Genomic DNA, 26924 nt, shown 5'->3' on the forward strand with positions numbered 1-26924 from the left:
AGGGACCGCAGGCGCCGGAGCGATCACCCGGGGCGCTCCCGTATGAAGCTGCGCGGGAGGCATCAACGGGACGGGCTGTCGGCGTGGTAGCGGCGACGGCTGCTGCTGCTGCCCTGGGGGCGGCAGCGAAGTCGGAAGGCGCGGCTGGAACCCGCCGCGGACCAAATCTGTGGACAAAGAACGAGCGGCAGAATCTGGGCGGCCAGCGCGGCGCAACTGGTTCTGATGCCTCCTGTGCACCCCAGTAGCACCTTGAACAGTATAAAAACCGCGACCCTGGACACTTATCACGGTACCACGTTCCCAACGACGGCGTCCGTGATAAACTCTGAAAAAAACGGCGTCGTTGCGCTGAAAACACGTGCGATGCTCAGAAGCGGCGGGTCGATCCGGGGGGTGCAACAACCGTAGTAGGGTGCGATGACGACGGCCGTGGAGAAGCTCCGCAGGCGAAGGGCCGTCGCGTGGCGTGGTCCGGTACGACGACAGGAACGTGATGAGGGCCTGCTGACGGGAGTGCGTAGCACGAAGGCGGTCCATATGATCCTTGAATGTGCGTACAAAACGTTCCGCGGCACCATTCGATTGAGGGTGGAACGGCGGAGTAAGAACATGGCGAATGCCATTGGCAGAACAAAAACTTTCAAATCCAGTAGAGGTAAATTGTGGACCATTGTCAGACACTAAAACTTCTGGAAGACCCTCAATACAAAAAATTGAAGTCAACGCCTGTATAGTTTGTGCAGACGTTGTTGACTGCATGGGCACAACAAACGGAAAATTACTAAATGCATCTATCACGATGAGCCAACGAGAATTCCAATATGGACCAGCGAAATCAATATGTACTCGCTGCCAGGGACCGGCAGGGCGTGCCCACGCAAAATAGCGTTGAGGCGGAGCAGCTTGGTGTTCGGCACACGTCGAACAATCTGTAGACATCTGCGTAATCCGCTTATCAATACCGATCTATGTACAATGACGGCGGGCAAGCTGCTTGGTGCGGACCACTCCCCAATGACCTTGATGCAACAAGTCGAGGACCTTGGATTGGAGCACTTGGGGAACCACTACACGAAGCTGGTCATTCTCGGTGCGTAACAGCAAAACTCCGTGCGAAACAGACAACAGATGACGTTGCGGATAATAGCGACGAACCACAGGATCCGATATGTCCTTTGCCTTGGACGGCCAACCACGTTGAACAAAACGTAATAGTAAACTCAGATGAGGATCCGTAGCTGTCTCACGTGCCACCTGACGATAATCAATCGGAAAATCCCGGAGGGATTGATGCTCATCGGCGTCAATCTGATGGCAAGAGTCGTCAGAGGAATCGAAGACATCATCCGCAGCAATCGGCAATCTAGAAAGCGCGTCAGCGTTTGCATGCTGAGCTGTAGGGCGATACAGTATCTCATACTGGTATTGTGATAACAAAAGAGCCCAACGTTGTAGTCTCTGAGCTGTCCGCTGAGGAACTGGTTTAGACGGATGAAACAGCGACGTCAGGGGCTTGTGATCTGTGACTAAATATAATGGTCTACCATAGAGGTAGTGATGGAATTTTGTGACACCGAACACAATAGCCAACGCTTCCTTGTCCAATTGGCTATAATTACACTGAGCTTTGGTTAACAATTTAGATGCGAACGCAATAGGACGTTCGGTGTTACCGACTCGGTGAGACAACACAGCACCGAGACCGAAAGAAGGAGCATCACAAGCTAACACCAGAGGCTTGTTAGGGTCGTAATGGACCAGACAACGATCATTCAATAAGGCCTCTTTTAGCTGCTGAAAGGCTGATTGGCAATCAGCTGACCACACAAACGGAACATTCTTACGGCGGAGACGATGCAACGGTGCAGCAATCTGTGATGCATTAGGTATAAACCTAATATAATATGTCAATTTGCCAAGAACTGCTTGCAATTCATGCAGATTGCGAGGGGCGGGCAAATCACGAATAGCTGCTAAATGTGACTGGGAGGGATGAATGCCTTGAGCATTAATAACATGACCCAGATACTCCAACTCCGTAAGGAAAAATGAACATTTAGCGATGTTGCAACGTAGGCCTGCCTGAGACAACACTGTAAACAAACACTCCAAATTACGGAAATGTTCAGCATGCGTCCGACCGGACACAACAATATCATCTAAATAGTTGCAACACGATGGCACATTAGCCAAAAGTTGGGACAAAAAACGCTGAAAAACAGCCGGAGCTGACGCACAACCAAAAGGCAAACGCAGAAAACGGAACAACCCCAACGACGTGTTTATGACAAAATACTGTTGTGATTGCTCGTCGAGGGGCAATTGCAAATATGCTTCACGGAGATCAATTTTGGAAAAGAAACGAGCTTCCCCTAACTTATCCATCAGCTCGTCCGGTCTAGGCAAAGGAAAAGAATCAATGACAGTCTGAGGATTAACTGTCGACTTAAAATCAGCACACAAACGTAACTTACCAGACGGTTTCTTTATAATAACTAAGGGAGAAGCCCACTGGCTCGCTGAAACGGGTTGAATAACACCGTTGTTTTGCCAACGACGAAGTTCATCTTCTACAGGTGCCCGGAGGGCGTGAGGCACTGGACGAGCACGAAAAAATCGAGGCTGAGCATTAACTTTTAACGTAATATGAGCGGCAAAGTTCGCAGCACAACCGAGTTCGTCTTTAAAGATGTCACTGTATCGTTTACACAAATCGGTTATGCTGTCTTGAGGAACAACAACAGAATTAAGTTGCAACACATTGTCTTGGATAGACAGGCCAAACAAGTCAAAACAGTCTAATCCGAAAATGTTTATACTGTCTGTAGCGCGGAGTACTGTGAATGAAACTGTTTTTGTATTGCCACGGAATGTGGCTCGCACGCTACATACACCTAACACAGGAATTTGTTCTCCACTGTAAGTAGCCAAAGAATTGTTTGCCGCTGACAGTTTAGGGCGGCCGATAGCCGCATACGTAGCACTATTTATGAGAGTCACCGACGGACCAGTGTCTAATTGAAAATTTAAGGTCTTCTCCTGGATGCGTAGCTTCACAAATAGTTTATTACACTGTCTCTGGATCGGTGCAGCGGAGGCGGAAGACACAAAATCAGCGCGTTTAGCGCGTGTTCGCTGCTTACGACAACTCGTGGGTTGGGCGGGTGGAACAACAACTCCCGCTTCACTTGCAGTCTGTACATTACTTTTTACAGCGTTTGAATTACGCTTGGGTCGCATAGCAGAGGGCTGGGTGGGTGGCTTATTGCGAACAAGTTTATTACCCACACGAACCGTGGAAGAGTCTTTAAACGCGACCTTCTGGGCGGGCTGGCTTTGAAGAACATGAATATCCATGGGCTGGGCAGCACTAGAATTGTTCTTGCGTTTACGCAAACAAACAGTCTGGATGTGTCCTTTCCTTTGACAAAAGTGACAAACCGCGTTTCTTAACGGGCAACGTTCACGAGGATGAGCAAGAACACACTTAGGGCAAGACTTAACTCTATCCTGTTGCACACGCGGCTGACGAATGTGTTTAACATGACGGGGCCGGCTAGTGTTTACAGTCTGACTCTGCCGGTGGGGCCGCGGGCGTGACATAACTTGCTTAGCACAGGCAATTTGAGAAATACATGGCTGATCTAACTCAGCATAGTCAAAAGTATCTTGGGCTTCAATAATGTTCATCACAGTCTCTAATGACGGGTCAGGCAACTTTAAGATAGCAGCACGAATACGAGAATCTGCAATGTTTTGAGTAATAGCGTCTCGTAACATGACATCACTGTAGGAAGCTCCACACACACAATTAAATCGGCACTGACGGGTGAGGCCCCGTAAATCTGTTAACCGCTGTTTATTAGATTGATGTGGCAGTTTCTTTAATCTGAAGAACTTGAATCTGGCTGCTGCCACATGAACTCGCGACTCGAAATACTCAGCAAGCTTGGTAACAACAACGTCATAGTCTAAAGCTTCTGGCTTGGATTCCGGGAACAACTTACAAAGTAGTCTATAGACTTCCACGCCTGCAGTGGAAATTAAATAAAGCTGCCGCTCATTACCTGTGATTTTGTAGACTGACATGTGCGCCTGCAACTGCGCGAAATATTCTTGCCATTCTTCTCGTGATGCCTCAAATATTCTTGCCATTCTTCTAGTGATGCCTCAAAAGCACGAAAAGGCGGTGCTGCCTGTGCTTGTTCCTTGTGTGGTGGTGGATTAGCCGCTTGTTTGGCGATTGCGTCCACCAGACTTTGTATTTGCTGACTCTGTAACAAGATCAACTGTTGTAATTCGGCAGACATAGTGAACACAAATTAAACCAGCCCCCAAAATTCTATCTCAAGAAACAAGTTGAACCAGCCCTGCACACGAGTTCGGAAGTCCTCGTCGCCAGTTTTGTGACGGCCTTCGTAGCGACAACACTTCGCTGTAGAAACGGCCTACGAAGTCACCGCCACACTTTTAATAGCGGGCCGACCGGTCCGCTGGAACAGTGAACAGAAAGATGAAAACCCACACACTCGGATTAAATGAAAGTCGGTACTTATCTTTATTAACGACGATACAGAACACAGTGGTGAACATGGTCTACAGAAATCTGTCTAGTTCGAGTCGGAGCGGCTTGGTCAGCGTCGGCTGACGACAGACATCAAATCTGCTGCGATGAACACACAACTGACTAGCGAGTACACAATTCGGTGGCGAGTACACAACTGAGCGGCGAATACAGAACTGTCCTAGCGCTCGCGACTCCAGCGCTTAAGAAGCCAGAAGCCCGCGGTGGCGCGCGCAGACTTGCGGCGATTTCCTGTATCGCTGGCGCTGCTTATGCGGACGGCGTCCGGACTTTGATGCTGCCAACCTTTTGGCAGCGGGCTCGGTTGGCATTACTGGCTAGGATATAACAATACCCGAGCTATAAGTTGTAAAATTGTAATATCTGTAAAATGGAACAATTGCTGCAATCGCAGTAAAGTCGAGTGATAATGTTTAAAATAAATAGGTAACCATTTGTCATCAATCTTTAACATACCTTAAAAATCACAAAGAAGTCAAGTTAAAGGAATTCATTTAAAATAAAATATATAGAATGCAGGGACCCTCACATCAGTGTGTGAGCCCTCCAGCCCCTTGCCTAGTACCGTACAGAAAGGACACGCTCTCTAGGTAGCGCTCTCAAGTTCCCCTCTCCAGTTATCCGTTGCGCAATTTTCATTCAGAGATTGACGACATCAACTTTCATCTGACGTCCCGAGGCAAGGAGGTTAGACAGGAATCTGTCAAGCTTTCTAACCAAAGTTGTTACAAACCTGATTTAAATTAATTTGTACGCAGTCTGTTTAAATACAACAGCTACATCATAAGTCAGGGCTGTGGCTCCGGAAAACAGCTAAATAAACTATGTTCAGAGCTGTACACCACGATTAACATCTCTCACGTCTTCGTATCTAAATAAATATCCGTATCACTTACTATTTCGTAAATTATTGACCCAATTAAATGTGCGTTTCATCGTTAAGCCAAAGTAATTTCAGTTACAGGTAGGTACAGTAACTCTCACTGTCCGAACAGGCCCAACGGTACTTATCTACCGTCATGTCATCCTCAACCGATAGGCGTCACTAGATGCAAATGTGGAGCGCATGTAGTCAGCACACCGCTCTCCGGGCCGTTGTCAGTTTTTATGACCACAGCCGCTGCTTCTCAGTCAACTGGCTCCTCAATTGGCCTTACAAAGAGTGAATACACTTGGCTCGCCTACAGTGTTTGGCAGACGCTGACGGCCACCCCGCAAAGTGCTCGCCAAGCCCAACAGTGAACTTCGGCGATATGATGGGAACAGGTGATACTATTGCGGCAAGGCCGTTGGGAGACCTAGTAACTATTTAATAGTAAATTGTATCATGTTCTTACCTGCACGCAAGCTTCTTAGATTTAATTTATGATCGTTTCTCAAGCATTGACACGTACGTCCAGTCATGTGTAAAGTGGTGCATGTGGGGTACAAAATCGGAGCACATTCCTCAATTCCGGAAAGGTGATAATAAATTTAGGTAGTTAAGAATATGTTACATCTCGATATTAGTTACTACGCGGTCGGAAAGTGAAATCCCAGTATATTAGGTTCGATGATTATAATTTGGGATAAACAGTAGCGTGACACATGGGAGTGGTGGTACCTGATTTAGAAGGCATATATTCCGAGGCATATAGGTAGCCTTGCAATTTTACTACCACAGTTTATAATAACAATAAATCACAAACATTAAAAAAATGTTAGCATCATTTTTACCGATTGTTAAAGAATTAAAATAATGTAAACTATCACAGTAATTAATTGACATAACCAGAACTAGCTTTGAGGTCATTCGTTTACAACTTCATCTACATGCCAATTAAAACGACATCAGTATTGAAACTCTCACACATGGTTTCCAGTTTAGGCTGGTAACTAAATCAGTATCAAATCATAATCACCAAAGTAGTGTAGGAATACTTCCGTTCGAAAGAGGGCCCACAGAATAAGTAATAGCCAAAACAAGAACCATAAAAGAGTCACGAATAATTTCAATTATTCCTGGAAAACCTCAAAGCAACGTCCATTGAGTACTCCACGCACATTACCACAGAATCTCTCACTATAAATTACTAGTGGATAAGATGGGCTCGTATCAAATACAGACATCTTTTAACTTGGTAGAAGCGAAGAAATATCCATAACCCATTGTATCTTGGCACCCAAAATGATTCTAGCGAGCCAGAAATCGAACACACTTGAAAGCCAGACAGATCAGTTCAATAGTATACGCCAGCTAGAAAATTCATTGATGAGTCCCGCTTGTCGCCGGGTCGAGATAAATAGTAAACTGTGCCTGCACGGTGCAGACTGTCCATCAGATCCTTGTTGGCCGCTCGACAAGAATCGAGACCACCCCGGAAAGCAGCACCGTCGTAACAGGCCACAGAACATCCGCTCGCTCCATGCGTGTAGCGTCTGTGGCAGTGAAACCCGCAATGGCAAGTGAATGACGCTGGATTAGTCGTGCCATAGTATCTCATACTGCTCGATGGAATAAAGGTCTGGTGACATCGCAGGCCAACGCAACTAGTCGATATTCTGCGGGGCAGCGGTTTTAGAATGCGCGTTATCCTGTTGGAAAACACACTGAATAGTACTGAAACTTCCGTCATCAGTCTGACATACAAATTTACTGTTAGGCGCCTCGAGTCGAGATAACTATGACAGAGCTTCTGCTATCACAGGACATCGCTCCCTACACAGTAATTTAAACTATCACAGTAGTTAATTGACAAAACCAGAATTAAAAGAACTAGCTTTGAGGTTATTCGATTATAACATCATCTACATTCCAGCGAGGCTACGCCACAGACAGTTTGTTGCTAGAGCTCATCTGGTCCCTTCGTTATTAGCATACGACCATGTGCGCCACCAAATGAGAAACGGCTCACCTCTGAGAATAGAAACGATCTCCACTCAGTCCTCCAAGGAGCTCTAACTTTATACCACTTAAGTGGCAAATGTCAGTGACTCGGAGTTAGTGAAATGGATGGTGCCAGTCTTCTGGCTCGGATCTGTCGTATTGCCAACCTGGCACCAGTAGAAGCTCTGATGCTGTACTGTGTACAAACACTCCGCGCCTTCCCCTCAGTTGAGAAAGCGCCTTCCAGTGGTGATTGTGGATATATACCCTGGCAAGTCTTCCTGCACTATCCCGCAAAGATGACACATCTTCCCCCAGAACTATTACATTCCTCGTTCGAAACTCCGTAAGCTGCTCTTACTTTTCTCGTCTCCAGTAATACATGTTTTACAGACCACACTGTAGTGTTGGAAGAAGAGCCAACACCGTGTTACTACAAGAGGCCGAAATGCACGCGTTTTAGCTCACGCAGGCTGGCGTGAGGAGGGAAGAACTACACTGACGTGACGTCTGGAACATGACAAGGAATTAGAATTCAGAAAGCGGACATAATTAGTTTGATACTTTAATCCATTAATGATGAACGTCGCTCTTGACGGTACACGATTCTCAATATTATCTGTTCAGAATAGTAACTGAATATGGCACCTTGCTAGGTCGTAGCAAATGACGTAGCTGAAGGCTATGCTAAACTGTCGTCTCTGCAAATGAAAACGTATGTAGACAGTGAACCAGCGCTAGCAAAGTCGGCTGTACAACTGGAACGAGTGCTAAGGAGTCTCTCTCGACTAGACCTGCCGTGTGGCGGCGCTCGGTCTGCAATCACTGATAGTGGCGACACGCGGGTCCGACGTATACTAACGGACCGCGGCCGATTTAAAGGCTACCACCTAGCAAGTGTGGTGTCTGGCGGTGACACCACACACACACACATTGTCAAAACCGTGCTCGAATTAATTGTTGATGCTACTACTGTAGATGATAGGCTAAATGGCTTCCCAACTATTGGTTAAGTTGAAATTCGAAAGATATGCCTCCAAATTCTATTTGTGGCCCTCGTTTATTACTCCTACCATCGTTTCGTAATCCTCAGACGTGTGTTATAAATATATATCTGGTGGATTTCAGCTGCCACGCCCTTCTTCTCAGTGTGTGAATGCAGCTGTCTGAGGCTCTCCAATGCTCTCGCGGACAGGAGGCACCAGATTGACTCTGAGCAGATCGGCGGAAGCAAAGTCTCGCGGCAGGCGCGTCGGGGGCTGAGGTCCCTGTTCTATAAGCGATGCAATCGTCCTGTACATTATCTAATCAAAAATTCGAACACTACGGCATAGTGCGGAATTTACCGCTGAGGCAGACCCAGCAGTAGAAGCAGGCGGGGAGTACTGCCAATAGGGAAGCGGGGCAGCGTAGTGGGTCGATGAAGGGATAAAGTAGACTTGTCATTGCACGTTATCTGAGTAACATGTCTATCAAGTACATTTCAACCGACCCAATGCTGCCCCCAAGGCGACTGTTGACACGTGGTTGTGTTTTCTCTTTTCCACTTCGCAGCCGCAACTGAACCAAGACCAAGCAGACCTTGTGTGACGATAGGGGCCCTTATGTGACGATAGGGGCTGTCGAGGACGGCTGTAAAATATAACATGAACATAGCGGAAGGAATCACTCTTGAGTTCCAAAGGGTTAGCAACAGTCCAACGGCCGGCCGCGGTGGTCTCGCGGTTCTAGGCGCGCAGTCCGGAACCGTGCGACTGCTGCGGTCGCAGGTTCGAATCCTGCCTCGGGCATGGATGTGTGTGATGTCCTTAGGTTAGTTAGGTTTAAGTAGTTCTAAGTTCTAGGGAACTGATGACCGCAGCAGTTGAGTCCCATAGTGGTTCAAATGGCTCTGAGCACTATGGGACTTAACATCTATGGTCATCAGTCCCCTAGAACTTAGAACTACTTAAACCTAACTAACCTAAGGACAGCACACAACAACCAGCCATCACGAGGCAGAGAAAATCCCTGACCCCACCGGGAATCGAACCCGGGAACCCGGGCGTGGGAAGCGAGAACGCTACCGCACGACCACGAGATGCGGGCTGAGTCCCATAGTGCTCAGAGCCATTTGAACCATTTGAACAGTCCAACGGGTGTGCGAGGGCGGTTAAATGGAACGGGGTACAATGGTCGAGCAGCATATGCTGCCTACACTGATCAACCAGAACATTGTGACCAACGACCTACCGCCGATATATATAGCAGCGCCAGCAGGCAGGAATGACTGCTATTCACACGCAGGGTGCATACAGTATCAGCGAACGTGCTGTACGTACATCGAATCTGAGCTTGACCGAGGGCGGATTGTGATGGCACGAGCATTTCGGAAACTGCGCAACTTGGGGTGTTCAAGGAGTGCTGTGGTGAGTGTCTTGAACACGTGGCCAGTTGTCGTGGGTTTGGGCGGCCACCCCTCATTACAGATGTCGGACATCGTACGTGGACCGATTGGTAAAACAGGACAGGCGGCGATCTGTGGTGGAACTAACATCAGATGTCAATGCTGGGCAGGGTACAAGTGTATCTCTACACGCAGCGCGCCGAGTACTCCAATGAAGGGCCTCTGTTCGGACGACCCACGCATGTGCCAATGTTTAACACCGCAACATTGGCTACTACAGCTGAAATGGGTACTTGACCATTGGCACTGGACGTTGGTGCAATGGCACAGCATTGCATAGTCTGATGAATTCCGGTACCTTCTTCGTCATGCCAAAAGGAGGGCGTGAATCCGTCCCCTTCGAGGAAAAGAGCTCCAAACACCTGCACTCCAGGACAGAGATATGCTGCCGACGATGCTATTATTCTCTGGGGAACATTCACGAGGGCATCCGTGGGTCTAGTGGACCTCGTTTAAGGCACCACAACACCTTATGAGTATCGTACACTGGTTGCAGACGACGTACACCATGACGATCATGTTTACGAAGGCAGTGGCATTTTTCAACAAGGTAATGCACAATGTCACAAGGCCAGAATGTGAAGGAGTAATCCGAGGAACACAGTGGCGAGTTCCAACTGATGTACTGGCCCCCAAGCTTGCCAGGTCTGAACACGATCGAACACATCTGGGATGTGATTGAACATGGCGCCGGAGCTTATCGCCATCTCCCCGGAATTCACGGGACTACTTCATTTGTGTGTGGCAGATGTGGTTCCAGGTGCCTCCCACTATCTACCAACGCCTCACTGCTTCCATGCCATGACTCGTCGCCGCTGTTATCCTTGCCAGATGTGGAAATATCGGCTATTATGTAGGTGGCCATAATATTCTGGCTGATCAGTGTATTTTTGCAGTCAGTGCTAAGTGACGCTTGAGGTGGTGTAAAGAGCGACGCCACTGGACAGTGGATGACTGGAAACAAGTGATCTGGAGTTATGAATGACGCTTTACTCTGTAACAATCCGATGAAAGGGTATGCGATTGTCAGATTCCTGGAAAACCTTACCTGATGTCATGCGTTGTGGTAATAGTGAAGAATGGTGGTATGGTAGTGTTCCTCGTTGTCAGTGTGTGTGGTCCCCTTATTGTACTTAAATAGGCACTAAATGGGGAAAGATATAAATACATATGACACCAGTGTGTAATGGGTACAGCAGAGGAACACCCAGGAGACGATGATTGCTTAAATCAGAGTGACAATTAACTCTCGTCACAAAGGGTCATCTGTAAGTCAATGATTTGTGGGCTATAACATGCCGTAAACCGACTGGCGTACCGACGGCCCCGACATGGATCGAATGGAACACCACTGGGACGAGTTAGAGCGTCGACTTCGCTCCACGCCCCAGGTTGCAACATTACTACGTACTCTGATTTCGGCTCAGGTGAAAGAATGGGTTGTCATTACACCAGCGACATTGGTACTCCTCATTGAAAGTGCCCCCAGCAGAGCTGAAGCCCTCATAAAAGCGACTGGTGGACACACCCAATATTAGTGTCCATTAACACGTGTTCGGAAACATTTGATCAGAAAGTGTATGTGTCTCCGCTGCGTTGCCCAGCACCACTGCGGTGTATTCAAAGCGACGGTGCAGTTGCAGGAGGTATTATGCTGCCGCGACTTCTGGTAGATTGTTGTCTGCAGGTTGAGGATCGGGTAGAGTACACGAAGGGTCTTCCTCTAGTTTTCCTGGCGATGTCGTCCACATGCTGTTTCCAGGTAAGTCACTTACCGATAATTACCCCTAGTACGTGACTGTGGTGCCCCAAAATGAAGCCGTTCCCTGAATGCTAACTAATGATCCTGCAAAGTACTTCGCAGTATTTATAAGAAACTTGATCAGCTGCCAAAAGCAGTGCCAGCTACTTTAGTTGCTGTTAGTAGACAAACGTATCTGAGCCGTGCTGCGCCTCACGTTGATTCTGTTTGGTACCTGATATGGTTGCGGTTGTTTTTCTTCTCGCGTTGACTGGTGCCATTTCATTTTGCAAGCGTTGCCTGTCCACAATTGGCAGCAGCGGTGGTTATCGATATATAGTAACTGTGGCCCTATCTTTGGGGCAACGTCGTTCATCTTCCGGGTTGTGACGCTGTGCAGTTCGGTTGGGGACTCAGGAGGAACCAGGTCCGCACAGTGCCAGAACACGCCGGGACCACTGGTGGCGCACCATGACTGCTGGATCGAAGTCCTGTGGTCACGAGGGTGCATTACCTCGTCGTAAACCGGATCCTGCAAGATTTGAGTGCATTTGGATTCAAGTAGAGAAACCTCCACCATTGCGCGATCTTGCGATTCTTCAGTCACTTGGGGTCGCGTTGCTGCTCGTAGTGTTGCCGAGGCGAAGAGCAACGAGCGGTGTGCTTGCGGGAGGCGGATCTGATTAGCTTTCCTGGACTTCTGACTACTATTTATTGTGTTCGGTTTGTTACTATTTGTTAAGTTCAACCAGCGGTATTCTTCCTGCCTCGTGGACGCTAACGACCCAGTTACCAGCCCTGCGGGTATGTGTATGTAACGGCAGCGTAAGTTTCCTTGCCTTGCCGCTGCTGTCCGGTGAGTTGTGTCGTTTTGACAGCTTCCTTGATTAGTTGGCGATTCTTCTACTCTGATAGTAGTAAGTCCTTTCTCGTTCCGGGCGCTCTAAGCACAGTATACTGTGGGCAGAGACCAGACCACTGGTTCCGGCTTTGGCGTATTTTTGCATCTTTCTATTTGGTTTGTTGGACGTCAGGTAGCCTCAGCCAGATTATCATTAGTCATTCGTTAGACTGCCACTAGTCTGAGTTACCATCTTGTGAAGTGAATGCAACTCTTGGCTGCCTGTCTCAACGCCCGCGAAAGTGTTTTCTGCCAGACCTACTCAGAGGTCGATTCCCGGTCCACCGTCTGTGACTGGCCCTTTTGTTTTCTTATTGTATTTGCAGTTTTATTCTACGTTTCTAAATTTTTTTATATAATTGCCATTCTTGGCGTTACAGCAAGTTTAAATGATTGTGCTACCGAGTTTACCATAATTTTGTCTCACCTGTTTAGTGATCAGTTCCTTGTCCTTTTAATTTAACCTTTGCTGTTGCATTTGCTGTTTTACTGTATGCTTTTAAAATTTTTTATGTAATTGCCATTCTTGGCGTTACAGTCGGTTTAAATGGTTGTGCTACCACCTTTATCATCATTTTGTCTCACCCGTTTGGTGAGCAGTTGCCTTTCTAATTAATGCTATTGCATTACTGTTTTTCAGTATGTTTGTTAAATTTGTTTATAATTGCCGTTCTTGGCGTTAAAGACCTTCAGCCGTGACTCTGGTTACTTGCCTTAAAATTCTAATTGGGATCACATTGGCTTGTTTTTAAAACATTATTTTCTGTGTCAGTGTTTTACGCTCATTTGGTAAATTGTAACGCACTGAAAGCACTATTCATTCCTCCTTTAATAGGGTGTGGTATCTTGATTTATTGCTGAGTCTGGAATTACCGTGTTAAAATAAACGTGTGTAATTGCAAAAAGGAACCAATAGTAACTGATTACGGCACCGTCCACAACCGTAACTGAATCCTACCTTACTAATTTCAATTATAGTAATCAACAGTCTCAGTTGCACCTTTTACCTAGAATTTACCTAGGTTTCACTCGGGATAACCCAACCTTCTTCAGAATAACGGTAACTTCTGTTTTTTCATAGTGGACATCGTCAAGCTGAAACTACGTATCCATAAATTATCGTCAGACTATAAAACTTAGCTGGAACTGCCTCGGCCCCACTTCGCGACCGCGATGCGGCAGCCACGAGTGCTGTCTGCAACTCAGTTCTAGGTAAACGGTGCAACTGAGGTTGCTGATTATTAAAATTGAAATTTGTATTTGTACAGTTGCTGTCAGGGCAACGAAATGTTGAAGATTTTTGAATCCTACGTTCCTTGACTATCAGGTTTCAGTATTACATCCACGACACCATTCAAATGTGAAAATACGTTTCCCAGATTTCGTTTATGTAACAAAACTCCCTCCGCCGTTGTACCTAAAGCTGTCGGCACACGGACCGTGCTGTCGAACGTTGACGTTGAGCGTGTTCCTGAACGCTCAGAAACGATGCGACTTGTGCATACGGTACGTGGGCCCCAACGTGGTATACGCGATCGCAACGCACTCCAGCGGCAGTTGAGGGGTGTTTCTAGTTCGTAAATCACACTGTTTACTCAACGGACCCGCCTAAAATTCCCACGTTAGCTCTATTAAAACGCACATTTCCTCCATCGTCCACGAAAAGTATAGTACCATGTCCAATCAATAAGGAAACTGGCTTATAAAAGTTCCATTACAAACACTGCGGTACATATTTGGAATACTTCTCCGGATAAGAATAATAAATATTGTTCACTATTTCATCATGCCCACATTTTTAGTAAAACCCCAAGGTCAGTCTTACTCGAGCACTGTTCCTACCCAGTAGCAGAATCTTTGCAACATGTGAATTACGAAGCGTAAAAGAGAAAGGACCAAAATATCTTTATACAAGTAGCGCAAGCTGATTAAGCCAATCGAACAAAGTCACCCCTCAAAAAAAGATGAACTTATATTTATATAACATCAGATATTATACTATATGCATATATAAAACTAATAATAAAGTATCAGAACCTAACGAAAACGCGAATGTTAGGAAAAAATTTGGAAATGTCAAAACGCGAACCACCGCCCCGACAAACCACTCGCTACAATACGGTGATTCTACTCTGTTCGCTAACCCGACAACGCACCCAATGGTTCTAATCATAGTACGTTACCACTTGCTGAAAACTTTAGTCGTAGATATCTTGCTAACTGAAATTTAATTATAACAAATTGTACCAAGAACACTGCGTTTTTGGTGGATCTTCACTGTGTCGCTGCCTTAAAATAGCCTACTCTCATAATACGCAAGTACAATAATTCTTTGGCCACGAATATGTTGTTTCTCATTATTTTATTGGAACGAATCACACAGTTAGCAACGGGTTTTCTAGTGATTCTCAATTTGCTTGTGCTCAGAAACGGCATATACAGGGTGTTACAAAAAGGTACGGCCAAACTTTCAGGAAACATTCCTCACACACAAAGAAAGAAAATATGTTATGTGGACATGTGCCCGGAAACGCTTACTTTCCATGTTAGAGCTCATTTTAATACTTCTCTTCAAGTCACATTAATCATGGAATGGAAACACACAGCAACAGAACGCACCAGCGTGACTTCACTTTGTTACAGGAAATGTTCAAAATGTCCTCCGTTAGCGAGGATACATTCATCCACCCTCCGTCGCATGGAATCCCTGATGCGCTGATGCAGCCCTGGAGAATGGCGTATTGTATCACAGCCGTCCACAATACGAGCACGAAGAGTCTCTACATTTGGTACCGGGGTTGCGTAGACAAGAGCTTTCAAATGCCCCCATAAATGAAAGTCAAGAGGGTTGAGGTCAGGAGAGCGTGGAGGCGATGGAATTGGTCCGCCTCTACCAATCAATCGGTCGCCGAATCTGTTGTTGAGAAGCGTACGAACACTTCGACTGAAATGTGCAGGAGCTTCATCGTGCATGAACCACATGTTGTGCCGGACTTGTAAAGGCACATGTTCTAGCAGCACAGGTAGATTATCCCGTATGAAATTATGATAACGTCCTCCATTGAGCGTAGGTGGAAGAACATGGGGCCCAATCAAGACATCACCAACAATGCCTGCCCAAACATTCACAGAAAATCTGTGTTGATGACGTTATTGCACAATTGCATGCGGATTCTCGTCAGTCCACACATGTTGATTGCGAAAATTTACAATTTGATCACGTTGGAATGAAGCCTCATCCGTAAAGAGAACATTTGCACTGAATTGAGGATTGACACATTGTTTGATGAACCATTCGCAGAAGTGTACCCGTGGAGGCCAATCAGCTGCTGATAGTGCCTGCACACGCTGTATATGGTACGGAAACAACTGGTTCTCCCTTAGCAGTCTCCATGCAGTGACGTGGTCAACGTTACATTGTACAGCAGCAACTCTGACGCTGACATTAGGGTTATCGTCAACTGCACGAAGAATTGCCTCGTCCATTGCAGGTGTCCACGTTGTTCTAGGTCTTCCCTAGTCGCGAGTCATATGCTGGAATGTTCCGTGCTCTCTAGGACGCCGATCAATTGCTTCGAACGGCTTCCTGTCGGGACACCTTCGTTCTGGAAATCTGTCTCGATACTAACGTACCGCGCCACGGCTATTGCCCCGTGTTAATCCATACATAAAATGGGCATCTCCCAACTCCGCATTTGTAAACATTGCACTGACTGTAAAACCACGTTCGTGATGAACACTAACCTGTTGATGCTACGTACTGATGTGCTTGATGCTAGTACTGTAGAGCAATGAGTCGCATGTCAACACAAGCACCGAAGTCAACATTATCTTCCTTCAATTGGGCCAACTGGCGGTGAATCGAAGAAGTACAGTACATACTGACGAACTAAAATGAGCTCTAACATGGAAATTAAGCGTTTCCGGACACATGTCCACATAACATCTTTTCTTTATTTGTGTGTGAGGAATGTTTCCTGAAAGTTTGGCTGTACCTTTTTGTAACACCTTGTATACATATAGGCTTGAAATGAATGCCAATGTGGCGCCTCACAACCCTGTACTGAAGAGAGACGGCGTGCGTGTGCCATCTCATTGGTCAACGCTCAGACGCACGCTCAGAATATCTAACATGCCAGATATTGCTCTACACGTTCGGAAAGGCTCCCGAACGTGCTATTCCACGCTATGAAGTCAGAAACTCGGCACGCGCAACGCTCAACGTTCGGATGCACGGTCCGTGTGCCGACGGCTTAACGTGCACCTTGCACTGGATCCGCAGTGCTCGGCGCTGTATAACAAGTGTCAGAGCGAGTGAAGGAGTTCCGCAGTCTGAGGACAGACGTGGCGGAAGCGATCCGGCCGCGGCGCGGCGCGTCGGCCACAATCGCCTCGGCCCCGCGCCCCCTGCCGATCGATGTGAGCCTGCGGCCGGTGTTTGTGCACGCGTCGCGCGTGTTGCTCGGCCCCGGCGGCACCGACGCGCCGCCGCGCTGTCGCGATGGTTTCCGATCGGCCGAGCAAAGCGGCCGCCGTCGCCTGCGGCCACGCGTCTCTGTGTGTGTGGCTGCGACGTGGCTGCGAGTCACAAGCGATCGCTGCCCGCTCCCGCTGCGCGGACTGACCTACTGACGTACAGCTGGCAGCGGCCGCACCTCACTAGTGACATTTGTTTTTCCTCTGAGGCACTTGCACTCCAGGATATATTTCAGATCTGATGTCAACAATTGTTAACATCTGTCATCTTTTTAACTGCGTGGACGCGTAGCCCTCCGGATTTGTGGCCACCACCAAAGTGTTGGCGTATACGCACTGTCACGTGTGGTGTGGAAGGATTCAGAGGTTAAAATCATTAGTAATACATGATGTCTTCGTGGCCGAGCGGTTCTAGGCGCTTCATTCTGGAACCGCGTGACGGCTACGGTCGCAGGTTCATAAGAATGTCTCAGAGCACTATGGGACTTAACTACCGAGGTCATCAGTCCCCTAGAACCTAGAACTACTTAAACCTAACTAACCTAAGGACATCACATACATCCATGCCCGAGACAGGATTCGAACCTGCGACTGTAGCGGTCGAGCGGTTCCAGGCTGTAGCGCCTAGAACCGCTCGGCCACCCCGGCAGGCTCGCAGGTTCACATCTTTTCTTGGGCATGGATGTGTGTGATGTCCTTAGGTTCGTTAGGTTTAAGTGGTTCTAAGCTCTAGGGGACTGATGACCTCAGCTGTTAAGTCCCATAGTGCTCAGAGCCATTTGAACCATTTGAACATGATGTCTTACACGGTACCGTAAAACATTACTTACAAGGTACGGTAAAACATTTTTGTATTACAGCAACTAAACTAAATTATTTATTCTACATCTACTCTACATCTACATCCATACTCGACAAGCCACTTGACGGTGTGTGGTGGAGGGTATTGTATTGTATGGGAACCGGGGACCTAGAAACGACGGAGATGCTCCGTCCCCGCCGCAGCCACAGTGGTCCACAACCCCACGACGACTACCGCAGTCCACTTCACACCTCCGCCGCCCCACACCGAACCCAGGGTTATTGTGCGGTTCGGCCCCGGTGCCTCCCCCCCCCCCCCTCCCGAGGGAACGTCTCACACCAGACGAGTGTAACCCCTAAGTTTGCGTGGTAGAGTAATGGTGGTGTACGCGTAGGTGGAGAACTTGTTGGCGCAGCAATCGCCGACAAAGTGTAACTGAGGCGGAATAAGGGGAACCAGCCGCATTCGCCGAGGCAGATGGAAAACCGCCTAAAAACCATCCATAGACTAGCCGGTTCACCGGGCGGATTTGTGCCGGGGACCAGGCGCTCCTTCCCGCCCGGAAAGCCGTGCGTTAGACCGCACGGCCAACCGGGCGGGCGTGGTGGAGGGTACCTTGAGTACCTCTATCGGTTCTCCCTTCTATTCCAGTCTCGTATTGTTCGCGGAAAGAAAGATTGGCGGTATACCTCTGTGTGGGCTCTAATCTCTGATTTTGTCCTCATGGTCTCTTCGAGAGATATACGCAGGATGGAGCAATATACTGCTTGACTCCTCGGCGAAGGTGTGATCTCTAAACTTCAACAACAGCCCGTACCGAGCTACTGAGCGTCTCCCTTGCAGAGTCTTCCACTGGAGTTTATCTATCATCCTCGTAACGCTTTCGCGATTACTAAATGATCCTGTAAGGAAGCGCGCTGCTCTCCGTTGGATTTTCTCTCTCTCTTCTATCAACCCTATCTGGTACGGATCCCACACTGGTGAGCAGTATTCAAGCAGTGGGTGAACAAGTGTACTGAAACCTAATTCCTTTGTTTTCGGACTGCATTTCCTTAGGATTCTTCCAATGAATCTCAGTCTGGCATCAGCTTTACCGACGATTAATTTTATAGGGTCATTCCATTTTAAATCACTCCTGATGCCTACTCACAGATAATTTATGGAATTAACTGCTTCCATTTGCTGACCTGCTATATAGTATCTAAATGATAAAGGATCTTCCTTTGCATGTTTTCGCAGTACATTACACTTGTCATTGCCATTCCCTGCACCATGCGTACATTCGTTGCAGATCCTTCTGCGTTTCAGTACAATATTCCATTGTTACATCCTCTCGATATACTACAGCATCATCCGCAAAAAGCCTTGTGAACTTCCGATGTTATCCACAAGGTCATTTATATATATTGCCCGCATCTCGTGGTCGTGCGGTAGCGTTCTCGCTTCCCACGCCCGGGTTCCCGGGTTCGATTCCCGGCGGGGTCAGGGATTTTCTCTGCCTCGTGATGGCTGGGTGTTGTGTGCTGTCCTTAGGTTAGTTGGGTTTAAGTAGTTCTAAGTTCTAGGGGACTGATGACCATAGATGTTAAGTCCCATAGTTCTCAGAGCCATTTGAACCATTTATATATATTGTGAATGGAAACGGTCCTACGACACTCCTCTGCAGCACACCTGACATCACTCTTACTTCGGAAGGCTTCTCCCCACTGATAATGACATGCTGCATTCTATTATCTAGGAACTCTTCAATCCAATCACACAATTGGTCTGATAGTTTATATGCTCTTACTTTGTTCATTACACGACTGTGGGGAACTGTATCAAACGCCTTGCGGAAGACACACAGCTGCACGGGTTATCCTGTCACGCTGCCCTGCTTCATCTAAATTCTCACTGCTCTCCCCCTCCTCCACACAAGTCTATCTTCCCCTTACGCACGACACGCCGCCCTCCTTGATCTAAATTCTCTTCCACCCAAGTCTACATTCCCCTTACACACGAACAGAATTGCCGAGGCTCTCTTTGTTCTGAAGTAGCACTGTACCATAGGACGTAAAGGGAGGATCCAGTCTGAAACCCATGTGCAGGCACCTATACAATCGGAACGACACAGTTTCAAAGAGATTACTGTTTCTGTACATGAAATCATATCTGCATGAGACAAGTAAAGTCTCTGACAGTGTGTCGTTTCAACTGTACAGATACTTGCACCTGGGTTTCAGGCTGGACTGCCCATTTATTTTTGATGCTTAGGTGCTTTTAGACCTGTGAGTGCCGGGGGGGGGGGGGGGGGGGGTGGAAGTGGAAGGAACCGGCGGCTGTGAAAATGTGGATCGTGGAGGGCTGCGCGCCAGGTTAATAAAAGAGCTGTTGTGTGAACAGCAGTGTAAAGATGATTTCGTGGCCAATGCACCTGCCTAGTAAGCACGACACCCCTTAATGGCTGGAATGGATAGCTTGACGAGAAATGAACTCTATATAAATTTTTGAATTTAACTTTTAAACCAAAAGGCTTAAATATATGTTCAAGACGAGACAACGGATTCAGTTCCTTTCCTTGGTACAAATTTTCACTCGCCGATTCAGTCAGTTTACAAATACATTAAGTCATATTGGTATGAGACAAGTAGAGTCCCGACCAACGGCCTTGCCGCAGTGGTAACACCGGTTCCCGTTAGATCACCGAAGTAAAGCGCTGTCGGGCTGGGCTATCCCTTGGAGGGGTGACCATCCGGTCTGCTGTTGGCAAGCGGGCTGCAGCAAGACCTTGTGAGGCAAACTGAGGAGCTACTTGATTGAGAAGTAGCGGCTCCAATCTCTTAAACTGACATACCGCCGGGAGAGCGGTGTGCTGAACAAATGCCCCTCCATATCGGCATCGAGCGACGCCTGTGGTCTGAGGATGACACGGCGGCCGGACGGTACCATTGAGCCTTCCAAGGCCTGTTCGGACGGAATGTAGTTTAGTAAGGTCCCCGGAACTGTGTTACATTGTTTGTGGGTTCTTTGATTTCCTTGGGAAATGGCTCATCAGATTAGAACACATGAAATATTTATTTACTTCTTTACATAAATAAATGAAAGATTTCCTTAACTTTGGCACAGACCTTTGCACACAACTGCCTGATAATTTACAACTTACATCGACTGTGAAATCATAGCTTGATGCACTAATTAACAAACTGTTCTCCTGAAATGCAATGTTCCACGTTTACAACAGTAAACGTTCACGTGAACTTTTAAATGTTAGTTGCTCCTACTCTATGATTTTGACTGTTGTAGCTGAGATCTCTGCCTGAGTAGAGCTCTAACATGCTCAACACTGTACTGATGACAATATGAGGGTGCTGCTATACCGAGAAGGAGAGCGTATCTTCTCCCATTGTTGTTACGGATTTAGAGCTAATGTCTGTGGTATCAATTCGAATTGCCGACTTCGGTGTGGCACCGCGATCTCTGGACAGTACCATACTTAGACTCAGCCACTGTCATACCATCGTAGAAAGAAGTCCATCGGTGGAATGTCAGGAGGCCTAGGAAGCCAGGGAATTCGACCACCCCTGCAGATCCAGCCATCTGGAAACACCTGGTCTAGAATATCAAGCACAGTCTGAGGCGAACACCATGTTGTCGGAAAACGATTGTCTCTTGGGCGGTCGGCCGGTTGTGGTAGAAAAATGGTTCAAATAGCTCTGAGCACTATGGGACTTAACATCTGTGGTCATCAGTCCCCTAGAACTTAGAACTACTTAAACCTAACTAACCTAAGGACATCACACACATCCATGCTCGAGGCAGGATTCGAACCTGCGACCGTAGCAGTCGCGCGGTTCCGGACTGAGCGCCTAGAACCGCTAGACCTTCGCGGCCGGCGGTTTTGGTATAACTGTTATAATTAACTGTTCTTCTTTTCTGAGGAAAAAATGGTCCCACAATGCGACCAATCATCATAAGACACCTCACATTAACTTTCGGGCAGTCACATACATCTTCCGTCACAGGAAGTGGATTGGTTGTGACCAAGATGCGAACACTGTGTTTGTTTGGCTTAGCACATACGTGGTTTGCAGCGTCGTTAAAAAATGTTAGGTTGTTTAGAAAATTTCCATCCTCCCCTAAATGGCGAAGAACGTCTACAGCGATTTGCATACATTGTGGCTTGCTATCTGGTTTCAGTGCGTGTAACAGTTGAAGTCGGCACTAATATATCTGTAGCCGGTAGCGGTTCTAGGCGCTTCAGTCCGGAACCGCGCTGCTGCTATGGTCGCAGGTTCGAATCCTGCTTCGGGAAAGGATGTGTATCATGTCCTTAGGTTAGTTAGGTTTAAGTAGTTCTACGTCCGGGAGGCTGATGACCTCAGATGTTAAGTCCCATAGTGCTTAGAGCCATTTGAACCATTTTTATATCTGTAAGTATATCAAAGGACCCGGTGCCCGGGCGCCCTAGGTATTTGCAATTTCTGCGATGCCCTCCGAACAGACTTCTGCTGTAGACGTTGGAAAGCCAACATCATTCGTTCTGTGTCGACCTTACTTGCTCCGGGTCATTCAGTATGATACTTCACATCAACACTGCATAAAACTCCTCTACCACTAGTGTACCGACGTCCGCAGGGATGGTTGCTCTGGAACTTGCCCCGAAACCGTGTGTCCGATTTGGTCTGAATCAACAATTTCACACAATGAGCCGTTTCTTGGACCATTGCCATTAAGCTTCATTATGCTAAGTAAGGTTTGAACGACGAACCAGAACTGAGGCCCAGGCAAATTGTGCAAACAGATTAATTCATTTTCCAAAGGATTTTTACTGGACTGAAATTAATCTCAGCTTATAATACCATTTGTATGTGCACTGTTCGGATTTTATGTCCAAAACCAGTCGGCCTCGTTTTACCCTCGTTCGGATTTTACATACAAAAACAGCCACCCTTAAATAACTCCGGACTGGAACGAGACTGATGGTTCAAATTTTTTTTGACCACCGATGTATCCGATCTTGACCTAAGATAAGTTTTATTCACTGAAAAAATTCTTGCTTCCTTTTGATATTACGCCATAAACAAGCCATTTTTTTCTCGGAGCTTCTTGTAGTGCACCACTTATACACTTTAAATTTGTACAAATAGTTTCAATCTTTGGACGAAGGTAGATAAATTTTGTACGATGCTAAATGAATGGATAAAGTCAAATATTTTATCCAGTAATTTTTATCCGTTGTCAAATTGGTTAAAATTTTGTAAGAAGGTAAACGAGTACACGTAATTAATGGTCTCCTGTTGTTTTGCAAAAGCTTTGTCCGTAGACACGATGGACGCAATATGATTCCAAAGACAATAAAAAAACCTATACCAGATCAATCGTCGCCCATGCAAACTAAAATCTACATCGGTTACCAAACTGTGCTGGTGTAATGTCAAATTAATGGTAGATTGTGTGGTGTCACCGCCAGACATCTCACTTGCTAGGTGGTAGCCTTTTAAATCGGCCGCGGTCCATTAGTACATGTCGGACCCGCGTGTCGCCACTGTCAGTGATCGCAGACCGAGCGCCACCACACGGCAGGTCTAGAGGGACTTACTAGCACTCGCCCGAGTTGTACAGCCGACTTTGCCTGAGATGGATTACTGACAAATACGCTCTCAATTGCCGAGACGATAGTTAGCATAGCCCTCAGCTACATTTGCTACGACCTAGCAAGGCGCCGTATTCAACTGATATTGAGATTCTATTAATGTGTCATCAAGAGCGATGTTCTACAAATGTGGATTAAAGTTAAGTATTCCAGAAGCTACGTACTTTTCTTTATAGCATTCATTACGTATCCTGTTTCAGACCTCACGCCAGCCTGCGTGAGTTTAAGCGCATGCCTTTCGGCTTCCTCTCATTGTGTCTAGGCTGTCTTGTCTAGACACAACAGATTGAATGTTGGGAACCACAATGAAAAATCGTCCTATCGTAACACGAAGAAGACTAACATGCCCTTATCAAAATAGAGACGTGAAAGAAGGAAAGTGGCTTGTCGACGTACGTGGCAGCTTCAAAGGCATTTAAATCAAAACATCTAGACATATTCTCGCTTTTTTACGAGGTAACCCTATTTCCCCAGCGCAGTGAGCTCTCTTACACCCACTCCCTGTTATACGTTTGGTGAGGGGTGTAAGAAATAAACACAAATGTATGTGTTCCTAGAGAATGGGATGCTTCTACAAATGGTTCAAATGGCTCTGAGCACTATGGGACTCAACTGCTGTGGTCATAAGTCCCCTAGAACTTAGAACTACTTAAACCTAACTAACCTAAGGACATCACACACATCCATGCCCGAGGCAGGATTCGAACCTGCGACCGTAGTGGTCGTGCGGTTCCAGACTGTAGCGCCTTTAACCGCTCGGCCACTCCGGCCGGCTGGATGCTTCTACAATAGGGAGTATCCGAGAGTGGGGGTGCATCTGTAATATCTCAGACAGAGGATGCACGAATCCTAAACTTAAATGAGACGTTGTGTCGTATTGCACGACATGACAGATGCCAAGCTGGATGACATGTGGCAAACTTAAATGAGACGTTGTGTCGTATTGCACGACATGACAGATGCCAAGCTGGATGACATGTGGCATGTGTCGTGTTAGTACGACATGACATCAAGTATCTTGTTACTTTCCGTGGCACGACGCGTTGTATTACTTGACTTGAGTGCAATACTAAGAAGCAAAAAAGCCCGAATATGTCAAGATGTTTTGATTGTTTTTGAAGCAACCAGATAAGACGTCAAACTAATTCCTTTCTTTGGCGTCCCTAACTCAACTCAGGACATATTCGCCTTCTTTTGTGCTACAATAGGAGCATTTTTCATTCTTGTATACAATACGTATAAAAACAAAGAAAAAGAATAACAATTAAAGAACAAACACGAAGTGCTCAGATTAAGAAGAAGGAATGACGGAAATTAAAGGAACATTGAAATGGTTCTAATGGCTCTGAGCACTATGGGACTTAAATTCTGAGGTCATCAGTCCCCTAGAACTTAGAACTACTTAAATCTAACTAACCTAAGGACATCACACACATCAATGCCCGAGGCAGGATTCGAACCTGCGACCGTAGAAGGAACATTGAGGATTGCGGAAAAAATTCAGGGCTAAGGAGTATCAAGTATAAGATTCATCGGTGAAAACGAGTAACAATTACAGTATATACTGAATGGAACGAAAAGTCTACGGAATACAAAGTGAGGCCTGACTGTAAACCGAGGAAAGACGAAAGTAAAAGGACTAGTAGAAGTGAGATTAGCAACAAACTTACTATAAAAATTGATAGGCATGAAGAAGACAAAGCAGTCCTCTAACTTGGATGGAAAATAACACATGATGGGGAATCAAGAACGTAAAGAGTATACTATCGTAGGGGGAAAGAAGTCTACTAGTATCTTACATAAGGCCTTAATTTGAGAATAAAGTTAATGAGAATGTTCGTTTGGAGCACAGCATAGTACAGTAGTGAATCATGGACAGTGGGGAAACAGGAACGGAAGAGAATCGAAGCATTTGAGACGTTGTGATATAGAAGAATATTGAACATCAGGTGAATCCATGTGTATTATAAAAATATATGTTTGAATGTACAGTATATATGCATGTATGTTCTTTGTCTCCTCCAAAACCACTGGACAGATTTCAGCCACACTTGGCAGACATGTTACTTGCTGTCTCGGAAGAATCGCTGGGGTATCTGACCAACCCACCTATCAAAGGGGTGCGGGTGGGGTTAAAGAGCAGTGCAGCCTACGACGTGTGAATACCCGTAATTCATTCATCCAGTATTCGAAAATGATAGCACTTATTGACTTGCAACAAACATTGCAAATAATTTGAAATCTTTACAAAATTTTTGTTGTTTACTACGTTCTCCTGTTCGTGCAGTAAAAGTGTCGCGAGCAAGACGCTTTAATTTATTATTTTTTTATTGCTAACTGTATACGCGACGCATTTTGCGGACATTACTCACATATATGACTGGATGTAACAACGAAATTATATCATTGTACGACTAATAGTTCAGGAGACTTGACATCATTAACACAGAGATGTATGAAAAACCTCCGCATCATGCATGACTTTTAAATCTATTTTAAGTCTATTCGCAACACATTTCCCGGACAATATCCACATATGTCGCTGATGTACCTACAAAAATATATCATTGTACAGCATAGTTCAGGAGATAAGATGTGAAATCTAGAGATGCGAAAAAAAAATTGCTGCATCGTGCAAGGCGTTTCAGCTTATTACTTCCTTACGGTCATCCGTAACACATTTTGCAGACAGCATTCGTCTGTATCACTGAATATACCAGCAAAATTATATCATTGTACGATAGATAGTTCAGGAAATACACTCCTGGAAATTGAAATAAGAACACCGTGAATTCATTGTCCCAGGAAGGGGAAACTTTATTGACACATTCCTGGGGTCAGATACATCACATGATCACACTGACAGAACCACAGGCACATAGACACAGGCAACAGAGCATTCACAATGTCGGCACTAGTACAGTGTATATCCACCTTTCGCAGCAATGCAGGCTGCTATTCTCCCATGGAGACGATCGTAGAGATGCTGGATGTAGTCCTGTGGAACGGCTTGCCATGCCATTTCCACCTGGCGCCTCAGTTGGACCAGCGTTCGTGCTGGACGTGCAGACCGCGTGAGACGACGCTTCATCTAGTCCCAAACATGCTCAATGGGGGACAGATCCGGAGATCTTGCTGGCCAGGGTAGTTGACTTACACCTTCTAGAGCACGTTGGGTGGCACGGGATACATGCGGACGTGCATTGTCCTGTTGGAACAGCCAGTTCCCTTGCCGGTCTAGGAATGGTAGAACGATGGGTTCGATGACGGTTTGGATGTACCGTGCACTATTCAGTGTCCCCTCGACGATCACCAGTGGTGTACGGCCAGTGTAGGAGATCGCTCCCCACACCATGATGCCGGGTGTTGGCCCTGTGTGCCTCGGTCGTATGCAGTCCTGATTGTGGCGCTCACCTGCACGGCGCCAAACACTCATACGACCATCATTGGCACCAAGGCAGAAGCGACTCTC

The sequence above is a fragment of the Schistocerca nitens genome, chromosome 2 (assembly GCF_023898315.1).
Source record: "Schistocerca nitens isolate TAMUIC-IGC-003100 chromosome 2, iqSchNite1.1, whole genome shotgun sequence".
Lineage (NCBI taxonomy): Eukaryota > Metazoa > Arthropoda > Insecta > Orthoptera > Acrididae > Schistocerca > Schistocerca nitens.